General features: G+C 48.4%; 1 long non-coding RNA gene across 2 annotated transcripts; it reads right to left on the minus strand.

The window, feature by feature from the left end:
- Positions 1-1,470: 1,470 nt before the first annotated feature.
- On the minus strand, positions 1,471-9,873 carry LOC135461079 (uncharacterized). 2 transcript variants are annotated; one of them, XR_010443331.1, is made up of 3 exons: positions 9,554-9,873; positions 1,973-2,026; positions 1,471-1,624 (listed from the first exon to the last, which is right to left on the minus strand). It is a non-coding gene; the product is annotated as an uncharacterized LOC135461079 (long non-coding RNA). The 2 variants fall into 2 exon arrangements; XR_010443332.1 differs by having other exon boundaries at positions 9,506-9,873.
- Positions 9,874-10,830: the final 957 nt, after the last annotated feature.

Below are 10,830 nucleotides of genomic sequence, written 5' to 3' on the forward strand. Positions count from 1 at the left end.
ACAAGCACTGTAACATGACACATAAGGCACCTGCAAGCTGCTGGGGAAGCCTCAAGTCTGCTCAGTGAGCCACGTGTGCCCTCAACATTGGGACAGCCACCTTTCCCTCAGTGAGCCTCACATGCCAGGGTCAGCAAATCAAGAGGCACCAGGCATGCTGTAGGTGACTCAGAGCGAGTGCAGTGGGTCACGGTGGCCAGGGACCAGAAGCAGGCAGAAAGGCAACGGGGCTGGGGAAAAGGCTCTGCTCTGCTTACAGCGTGGGCTGAGGGCTGGGAGAGCTCCATTTCCCCCTTGAGATGTTGGAGACGGGGCCTTTCACCCTCTTGATAGGGCTGCCCCTGGCTGCAGGCAGCCAGAGGAGTATGACGACACAAGGCCGAGAGCAGCAAAGCAAAGAGCCAGCCGTGCACAGCACAGGGAGGTGGCCCAGTGCAAAGGCAGCGTGGCACCCTGAAGGTGCCCGCTGCATTCTCATGTGTCCCTGGCCTGGGAAGGACAGGACGGTCCGTGGTCCGAGAGGGCCTTTCTGTGGCCCCTGTGGGCTCAAAGCTGCTGCTCTTCTGGCTCCATGGGGCCTAAAGCCACAGAGCTCGGCCTCCCCCACAGCAAGAGGAACAAGACTTGGATATCAGGCAGTGGAGCTCAATGCCTAAGGCTGAGGGGCGGGGGGCTCCAGTCTGGAGCACTGGGAGGGCACCTCCCCCAGCCCCACAACAGCTGGCCTCACAGCCCTGAAAGGCCAGGACCAGGGTTCCACGCCTGATTCCAGGGCGTCCCTCCAACCGGCCACCGACCTGGAAGCACCAGAGCAGCCGGCTGTCGGGATCAAGGCGGCTGCCAGGGGGCTCCTTATGGCCTCTGCCAGCCAATTGCTCAGGGCTTAGCAGTGCCTCAGCCCCTCAGGGTCTCCCCCAGCCTGGCCAAGCTTGCCGGCAGCAGCGCCGCAGCCCCACAGCAGCTCCAGAGGAACCCCATCCAGAGGCACCTGGGAGCCCTCAGCACTGCAGCCAGCAGCAGACGGGCAGGAGGACACGGATGGCCCTTCCTGTCCGGCACAGGGCTTGTGGCCATCTCCAGGCACCGCTCTGGCAGGGATCCCCGCAGCTCCGGCCCCTGCCCAGCCGCTCTGTGGGCAGCACAAAGGCTTCAGCAGAACCGACAAAGGCCAAAAGGCTTCTGGTCGTTTTCCCTGCAACACTGCATGCCTGGGAAGCAGACAGAGTAAAAGCAACCTTTTCCCCCTCTTCTCTTATGCCCTACAGACCTTGCGCAGGAAAATAAAGATCCTGGGACTCTGTGTATTGTAAGATATTTTATATTTATACAATCAAAAACAACGAAAAAGCAAAGAGAAAAATCTGGAAGAAGACAAAGAAAATTGCTGCTGGCTCAAATGGCCCAAGCAGACTGAGTGCTGCAGATCACCTCTCCGGGGAGCTGCAGCAGAACAGTAAGGCAGTGCAGCAAAGACGAGGCCGTTTCCTCCATGCACTGCGGAATCGATCTCGCAGCTTCTGCCATGGGGAGTAGGGAGCTCTCTCAAGAGCCCGGAGAATTAAACAAAATTCTACTGCAGCATCTCTGATTGCAGGACTGCTGTCATATGCCATTTCTTCAGGGGCTGTGAGAGAGAAGAACAGAGGCAAGGTCAGATCCCGCATATGCAGGGAGCCGAGGAGAGCCCCCTGCCAGGGCCATCCCGGTCGTCTCTGGCCATGGCCCTCAGGGAGCCAGGAGCGAGGGGATCAGCCCGAAGTTGCTGGCCACTGTAATAAGTAACAATACATTTGTTCATTAATAGCTAGATAATTTAAATTATAAAACAATAGCTAAATAGCTCTTGTTTATCAGGATACCTATGCAGCCACGTGTGGGAAAAGTTTTAAGGAATTGCTTGGGTTACAACCCGCCCCCCCCCCCCCCCCCCGCTTGTAAGTAGATACAGCTACATCTGGCAACAATTACTAACCTCGCTAGAATTGCTTGGTCCGCAAAATTCCACCCCATAGATATACGAGGCTTTCTGAAACACATATGGTAACAATTATTAACCTTGCAAGAATTGCTTAGCTTGTAGAATTTAAACTTACAGATATGCCTTATAAGGAAAGCAGAAAAAAGAGGAAGACTTGGGGCCTTCATCCCACGACCACCAGAAGGCAGAAAAAAGACCCCTAGCAACCAGAGGAGCAAGCGCAGAAGACGGACCACGTCCTCCAGGAATCTGGAGAAAAAGGACAATAAAAAGCGAACTTTAGACGGGAAAGGCGCGCGCCTAAGAGGAGCAGGGACTCCTGGCCGCCCAGCGCTGAATCTTGCTTATTCTTGCTTGCATAATAATAAAGATAATTGTACGGTTCTTAAATATGGTTGATTCGTTTATCACAATTTGGTGCCATGACTCGGATCCTGAGACAGGGTTGGTTTGAGAATTCGGGGGGGGGGGGCGCCCCCACCCCTTTGGTGGCCCTGATCTTCTCAACCGACCCCCCCTCTGGACCGATGAACCTAAATTCGAGAATAAGTAAGGAAACACCGGTAACCCTGTAAACTTTGTGCACGAAGATCCGAGCGAAGACGCAGGACGCGTGAGTATACGGGTGAACCGCTCGGTTGGGGTTGGAATCCCAGGGCACAGTGAATGAGACGTCCAACTGAGGACGAGGCAAGAGGGACCCTCTAGTAGTGCGTTTCTCGTAGCCCACGAGGGAGCGAGCCACGACCGAGGGGGGTGTGTGTGTGTGTGCATGGAGGTTCCTTGGAAGATGGGGCAGAAGGAAAGCAAGCCTTCTGACCCCATGGGGGAGGGCCCCGGTTACCCCCAATACCTAAGGATAGTCTGTTAGGATTAATGATTAAGTATTGGGATGATTTTCCCTCCAGAAAAGGGAAGGATAAAGCAAAAATGATAAATTATTGCATGGTAGTATGGGGGGGTAAGAAACTGGACTCAGGAAATATATACTGGCCCGTTTTTGGATCCTCTGAGGACTGGGTCTGTCAAGCCCTGAATATCTATGTGAATTCCAAAGCGCCAGAAAACCTGGTGGAGAGTGCTTATGCTAAATTGTGGTTGGTAGGAAATAATGAGCAAATAACTAGATTGCTCCCCCTTAAGGGAAGCCAAGGGGAGGAAGATAGAAAGAAAAAGTCCCAAGTGGAGGAAGAGATTTCTATTTATCCTCCCCCATATATACCACCACCAGCCCCAGCCTCCCCTGTATCCCTTCCAAACATTCCTCCGGCATCAGCCCCTGACAAACAGCAGGTCACGGACCCCCCAGATTACAGGAGGCGTACTTGGAGTCAGATGAGGACAGTAATTCAGGAAGGAGAGAACAGTGGGTTGTTCCCTCTTAGGGAAATAGCATTAGGGGGACCTCAAGCTGGGATGGGGTTTGTCACTGTCCCCTTAAACTCAGGAGATGTCCATGAGTTTAAGAAAGAGATGGGAAAATTATTAGAAGACCCTATAGGAGTAGCAGAAAGGGTGGATCAGTTCCTGGGACCAAATGTATATACTTGGGTAGAGATACAGTCCATTCTAGGCATACTATTTACAACAGAGGAGAGAGGGATGATTAGAAGGGCAGGAATGAGAATTTGGGACGCCCAGCATGTTCAAGGTCCTGCGGCTGATGTCAAATGGCCCTTGCAAAATCCCAATTGGAATAATCAGGACCCCAACCATCGTGGTCATATGCAGGACTTAAGAACCATCATAATCCAGGGCATACGAGAGGCTGTGCCCCGGGGACAAAATATAAGCAAGGCATTCAGAGAGTGCCAAGGAAAGGATGAGACCCCCACTGAATGGCTGGAAAGATTAAGGAAGAGTTTTCAGTTATACTCAGGGGTGGATCCAGAGATGCCTATGGGGCAAGCACTCCTGAAAACACAGTTTGTAGCTAAATCATGGGAAGATGTTCGAAAGAAATTAGAAAAGTTAGAGGATTGGCAGGACAGAGGACTTGATGAATTGCTTAGGGAGGCTCAGAAAGTATATGTTAGACGGGAGGAAGAAGCACATAAAAGGCAAGTTCGGATGATGGTGGCAGCAGTAAGGGAGGGGCAGCGAAACAACCCTCCACCACGGGAAAGAAATGACATGAGGAGGGGTCCCCAGGATTTAGGAGGGCACCCAGCTGGGGGGGAGAGAAGGAACGGTGTGCTACTACTGTGCTGGGAAAGGACACATGAAGAGGGAATGTCAAAAGAGGCTTAGGGATGAGAAAATGTTCAAAGAGGATTAGGAGGGTCAAGGGCTCTATTTACTGGGGACTCAAATGTCATCAGAGCCCTTGGTAAAACTTAAAGTGGGTCCCCAGCAAACCCCCATAACCTTCCTTGTAGACACGGGGGCCGGGAGATCAACAGTTCAGTCTTTGCCCCCGGGATGTAAGATTTTGCCTTTAACAGTACAGGTTATTGGGGCAAAAGGGGAACCCTTCAAGTCTCCTGTAATGAAAAATGTCTTAATAGAATCAGAGAAAAAAAAAAATGGGTATCCCTGCTACTAGTTCCTGAAGCCGATTACTATTTATTAGGTAGAGATTTAACGGTGGAATTAGGAATAAATATAAATAGTGAAGAAAAACAGTTGAAAGTCAGACTGTGCCCCCTACGGGCCACTGACGAGGAGAAGATAAACCCGGAGGTTTGGTATACCCCTGGCACAGCAGGGAGACTGAATATAGAGCCTTTCACAGTTATTATCCAAAACCCGGAAATCCCGGTGAGGATAAAACAATATCCCAGGTCAGACGATGGGCGAAGGGGACTAAAACCAGAAATAGAACAGTTAATACAACAAGGGCTCCTGGAACCTTGTATGTCTCCCTTCAACACCCCCATCTTACCTGTAAAAAAAACCAGATGGAAAATACCAACTAGTACATGATTTAAGGGAAATAAATTAAAGAACTATTGCCCGGTTCCCTGTAGTAGCTAATCCCCATACCTTGCTCAGTCAATTGAAACCTGATGACCAACGGTATAGTATTATAGATTTGAAAGACGCCTTTTGGGCATGTCCCTTGAAGGAAGAATGTAGAGACTATTTTGCATTTGAATGGGAAAATCCTGATACCCACCGAAAGCAACAACTAAGGTGGACTGTGCTCCCACAGGGATACACTGAATCCCCGAATTTATTTGGGCATGCATTAGAAAAGATAATGAAAACCTATACCCCAAATCCAGGAATAAACCTTGTTCAATATGTAGATGATCTGTTAATAGCTGGAAAGAGTGAGGAATCAGTTAGGGAAGAAAGTATTAAGCTTCTAAACTTTTTGAGCGTTCAGGGGCTGAAGGTGTTCAAAAATAAATTGCAATTCGTAGAAGAAGAAGTGAAGTACCTGGGACACCGACTCAGTAAAGGAACTGAAGTGTCCTCTTATTTGGCACACATGGGATGATCTGATATCAGTGGCTGAGGTCCTCGCTGAGATAAGGCGGCCACTGTCTAACAGACCTGGGTGCATTAAATGTGGTGATCCCAACTGTAGGGCATGGATAAAAATATTTTGCGGGGGATGTAGGCTCAAGTGATGGGTTTTCCAATCACAATTAGGTGGGGGTATCTGGTGTCATACTTGTGATTGAGGTTGGAGGAGGGAAAACCCTTACACGGCCCTAAGCAAATTTGCAAAAGCCCCAGGACAAAGAGAAATCCCTTATAGGGAAGCAATAGCATTAATTGAAAACATAGAGCAGAGGAGACATTGGGCTCTGGCCTGGGCAATACATCACCAATCATATGGGATCATCTGCCAAAATCAGAGTGTGATATTAGACCAGGTGTGTGAAGGGAAAAAGATTCATGTCCCCACAGAGTGGCAAGTTGAGCCTCGAAATTGGGATAGTACCGTACGTCGCTACTTCCGAATATATAAGAAACGAGCCCGTAAAGCTCGGAGGAAAAACCCAGACAGTGGGACTCAGGCCCTGTAAAGCTCGCTAGGAACAGCAGAGAGTCTGCCATAAAATCAGAGAGATCCTTTGCCTGGAGGCCTGGCAGCCTGCCCTTAGGAGTGGGGGCAGGAGTCAAAGGGATAGCCCAAATAATGCACCCCCTGAAGACTACCCCTGCTGCCGAGAAGATAATGATCCCTGCAGACCGATGCACCCGGGCTGGCAGGCGAGGCAGAGAGGTAAGGAGGAGTGGGGGAGAGCAACGGGCCACAGGAACAGGAACGGAGCACAGGAATGCTCCAGGTAAAAGAGATATGGTTATAAGAGGTGAACAAAATTTGTTGCTAGGACCCTGCCCTGCTTGGCGAGCTATTTTTATCATTGTAATCCTGAGCTTCCCGACTGCCTGGGGAAACCCCCATCAGCCTTATAAAGGGAACAAGACCCTAGTCAAACGGACCCTGATCACTGACTGGTCTCAGGCCTTTTTGCAATTTACCGGATCTATGGGAAATACCACAGGTTTGAGTTTACAAACTTTAGTTCTACATGACGGTCTGCCGTATGTCAAACACAAATGGAAGAGGCAGAAAACTTGGCAGCTTCAAGGAGTAGTGGGAGAACAAATTAATATTGGATGTCGAATGGTTAATGCATCAGATTATACTAACACAATCTCAATCAGTGTTTCCATGGGTCAGGAGGATAAACAAATAAATTGTGAATACCCAGCACGAGACTGCTGGCAAAACTTCACATTAACTCACAGGGCAGAGGTAGTCTGCCTCTGGGCAAAAGATACACAGAGCCTTTTTTTTAAATTCATAATAGATACTAAAACACAATCTATCCTTACTAAACCTCACATTATCAACGTTTCACCTACACCACCGGTCACACTTACACCAAAAATTTTCAAAATAGGACCTTATATAATCAGAAAAACTGGTCAACAACAAATATTATTCAATCCAGCATTGTCTCTCAAATAGGTCAAACTGCTGATGCAGACCAGTGTTTCAGAAATCCAGCCAGCTTGTTCTCCGTTTTTGCAAACATCCTTTGAAGACTGGACTACTTGGCTCAGAAAACACAGCGCTTTTAAAACAAGGAAACTTAGAGATGTGACTGGTGTTCTAGGCACAGGACTGGGAATTCTGAATAGCATCGATTCAGAGGTACTAATGAACAAACTGGCAGCTACAGCCAGAGATCTGTCCAAATTACAGCAACCACTGAGGTCATCTCTATTGGCTTTGGGGACACACCACACAGTGGATGTCAAACATTTTGCCAAATTGGGAGAGAGTAAATGTGAATGATCACAAATTGGTGATTGATGCACTTGGTGCCACACAAAATAATGTCTCCTTAGCCCTCAGCTGTTTCCAGGCACAATTATGGATGCAGTCAGTCTCTGCTGCAATTATTAGAGAGGGCGAGGAAGGCACTTTCCCCACAGAAATTAGGAAAATAATCTGGGACAATGCCACTGAATTTGAAAGGAATTCCAATCCTGGTGGAAACTGGTGAATTTTACCTATAACCCTATTTCTAATACAGTCACTGCCTTTGTCTTGACCATACAAAATGCTTCTGTACATCTAGTTTTTCCTGTCATTGCATTAGGAATAAACCATGACAGAGCTGTCCTCTATCCTACAGAACATAGAGGATGGGCCCGTCAGCTTGGTGACAAATGGCAAACTGTTGACCTGGAATCTTGTATTGTACGAGAACAATTGGGGTTCATCTGTGAGGGCAATGTAATTATAGCTCAAGATATCTGTTTGGACACAGAGCAAAACATTTGCCATTTTGAGATTCGCCCTAATGAGGCTTCTAAAACAGTTCTTATATACATAGGCAATGGGTGCACATGTTTTAGAACTCTCTGTGATTTTGTGCTAGTAGATAATATTATGGTGGATACAAAGAATCACTCAAACTTCTGTGCTTGTAACTTCACTAAGATTACAGGTTGTGACACCACTTATGAAGCTACAGTTACCTCTCACCACCTATTACAATCCAACTACACACTGATTCACAAGCTAATGCCCACCCTGATTGGGATGGACTTCACCCTAGTGAGACAACTATTGTTTCACCAGGATCTGATAAAAATTCTTGAAAAAATCAGGAAAAGCGGACAGAAGACCCTAGTAACTGTTCAACATGATGTGGAGAAAATACAGCAAGTAGTAGAAAGGGTGAAGCAAGATAGCAATTATAGGTGGTGGGATACGCCTTTCGGATGGTCACCTACTGCCACAGGTGTCCTAAACAGTATGTGCCATCCCATTGTGGTTCTTTTAATTCTGATTGTACTAGGATTTATTCTGTCAGCAGTTCAATTTGTTATGAATTGGAATATGATGAAAAGGCTAAAGAAATTAGCAGGTATAATTAATGCACAGAGCTTAACTGATGAAATAGATCAGTTAGCGCTTGCTAGGAAGGAGCTAAAAAGATTTAATGAACAAAATTGGTAAAAAGAGAAATGGGGGATTGTCATAAGTAACAATACGTTTGTTCATTAATAGCTAGATAATTTAAATTATAAAACAATAGCTAAATAGCTCTTGTTTAGCAAGATATAATGTGTACCTATGTGCAGTCACATATGGTAAAACCTTTAACTTCGTAGGAATTGCTTTGTTTACAAACCCCCCCCCCTTGTAACTATGTAGAGCTACATCTGGTAACAATTACTAACTTCGCTAGAATTGCTTGGTTTGCAAATTCCATCCCATAGATATAGGAGACCCTCTGAAACTAGATACTGCCACATCTGGTAACAATTATTAACCTTGGAGGAATTGCTTAGCTTGTAGAATTTAGACTTATAGATATGCCTTATAAGGAAAGCAGAAAAAAGAGGAAGACTTGGGGCCTTCATCCCACGACCACCAGAAGGCAGAAAAAGACCCCCTAACAACCGGAGGAGCACGGGCAGAAGACGGACCACGTCATCCAGGAATCCAGAAGACAGGGACAATAAAAAGTGAACTTTAAAGGGGGAAAGGCGCGCCTAAGAGGAGCGGGGACTCCTGGCCGCCCAGCGCTGAATCTTGCTTATTCTTGCTTGCATAATAATAAAGCTAATTATACAGTTCTTAAATTGGGTCAATTCGTTTATCACATCTCACGCCTTATTGAAGCAGAGAAAAACAGTTTGAGAAAGGAAGATGAACATCACCTCAAGGATTTATGGTTTCGACCAAAGGGAAGCTAGACATCACTGTTATAAGATTAATAGTCTCTGCAATTAAAAGGTGGACACATCTGGGGAGCGGGACTCCACCAGATGGGATTCATCTTTCTTCTTTTGGAAACTGGACCCTCACCATCTGGGGATAATCCTTTGAAAATACATCCTGAGAAATTAAAATCACAATAGTGTATAGAATTGTGATGTAATAATTTGGAATAAAAATTGCTGATGAGTAAAAATTGGAAATAGAAACTGTTGAAAAAAACCTGAGGAGTACCCCTATAAATACCTGTAACCACCAATTATCGGTGTGCAGTTGGAGGGAAAACTTCCCCCACTGTACCCGGCACTGTATTGCTCATACTTTACCATATTAAATAATAAATTGATTGCTGCTTGAATATTGGCCTAGTCAACCTTCTTATTCATAACAGAAACGCTCGCTGTGCCCGTGACGGACACCGGCGCTGCCCCGGTCCCGTTCTCGCACCGGTCCCCGCTTGGCCGTGTCCGTGCCTCGTCTGCGCACTGGGGAAAAACCCGCCCCGCTGCGGCTGCCGGGTTTGTGCGTCATCACCGGGCGCCTGCCACGCTCCGTGGCGGTCGCAGGGACGCTGCAGCCGTCCCGTCCCGTCCCGTCCGCCTCAGTCCCGCCCGGTGCGGCTGCGGCGGCCCGTGCGCGTTCCCCGGGTGCCGCTGCCCGCCGCCATTGCAGTCGCGCGGCTTCTGCCCTTCGCGCGTGGCTTTGGCACCTCCTGTGTGAAACTGCCGCCGCCGCCATGGCGCATGCGCCCGCCGCCGCCGCCAGCCCCGCGCCTCCCGCTCCCGCGCTCCGCCCGGCCCGGCCCCGCTCGGCGCTGCCCCCTCAGCCGCCGGCCGTGCCCTGTGTAATAAGTAACAATATATTTGTTCATTAATAGCTAGATGATGATTTAAATTAAAAACAATATCTAAATAGCTTTTGTAGAATATCTATAGGGCTGTATGGGAAACGTTTAAGTAGTGCTTGGGCTACAAACCCCCCCCTTGGTAACCAGATACAGCCACATCTGGTAATAATTACTAACCTTGTAGAATTGCTTGCTCTGCAAAAATTCTACCCTATAGATATAGGAGACTTTCTGAAACACATATGGTAACAATTATTAGCCTTGCAAGAATGCCGAGCTTAGAAAAGAAGACTTATAGGTATGCCTTATAAGGAAAGCGGCCAAAGAGGAAGACTTGGGGCCTTCATCCCACAACCACCAGAAGGCAGAAAAAAGACCCCTAGCAACAGGAGGAGCACGCGCAGAAAACAGACCACGTCATCCAGGAATTCGGAGAAAAAGGACAATAAAAAGCGAACTTAAAAGGAGGGAGGCGCGCGCCTAAGAGAGCGAACTCTCCTGGCCGTCCAGCGCTGAATCTTGCTTATTCTTGCTTGCATAATAATAAAGATTATTGTACAATTCTTAAATTCGGTCGATTCGTCTGTCACACCCTGCACGCTGCCGACCGCCCGCTGCTGCGATCGCGGGCACCGCCGTGCGCGCTATCGCCTCCGCCGCTGCTGTGCCTGCGACTGCCCCGCTGCCCCCGTGGGCCCCCGCCGGCCTCCGCAGCCCCCACGGCCGCCTCTGAGGCCCCCCCGGGCTGCTCCCGGCCGGCGCCGCCGTGGCACGGGTTCGCCAGTCGCCGAGAAGCGGCTCTGC

Source organism: Zonotrichia leucophrys, unplaced genomic scaffold (assembly GCF_028769735.1).
Source record: "Zonotrichia leucophrys gambelii isolate GWCS_2022_RI unplaced genomic scaffold, RI_Zleu_2.0 Scaffold_164_104140, whole genome shotgun sequence".
NCBI lineage: Eukaryota > Metazoa > Chordata > Aves > Passeriformes > Passerellidae > Zonotrichia > Zonotrichia leucophrys.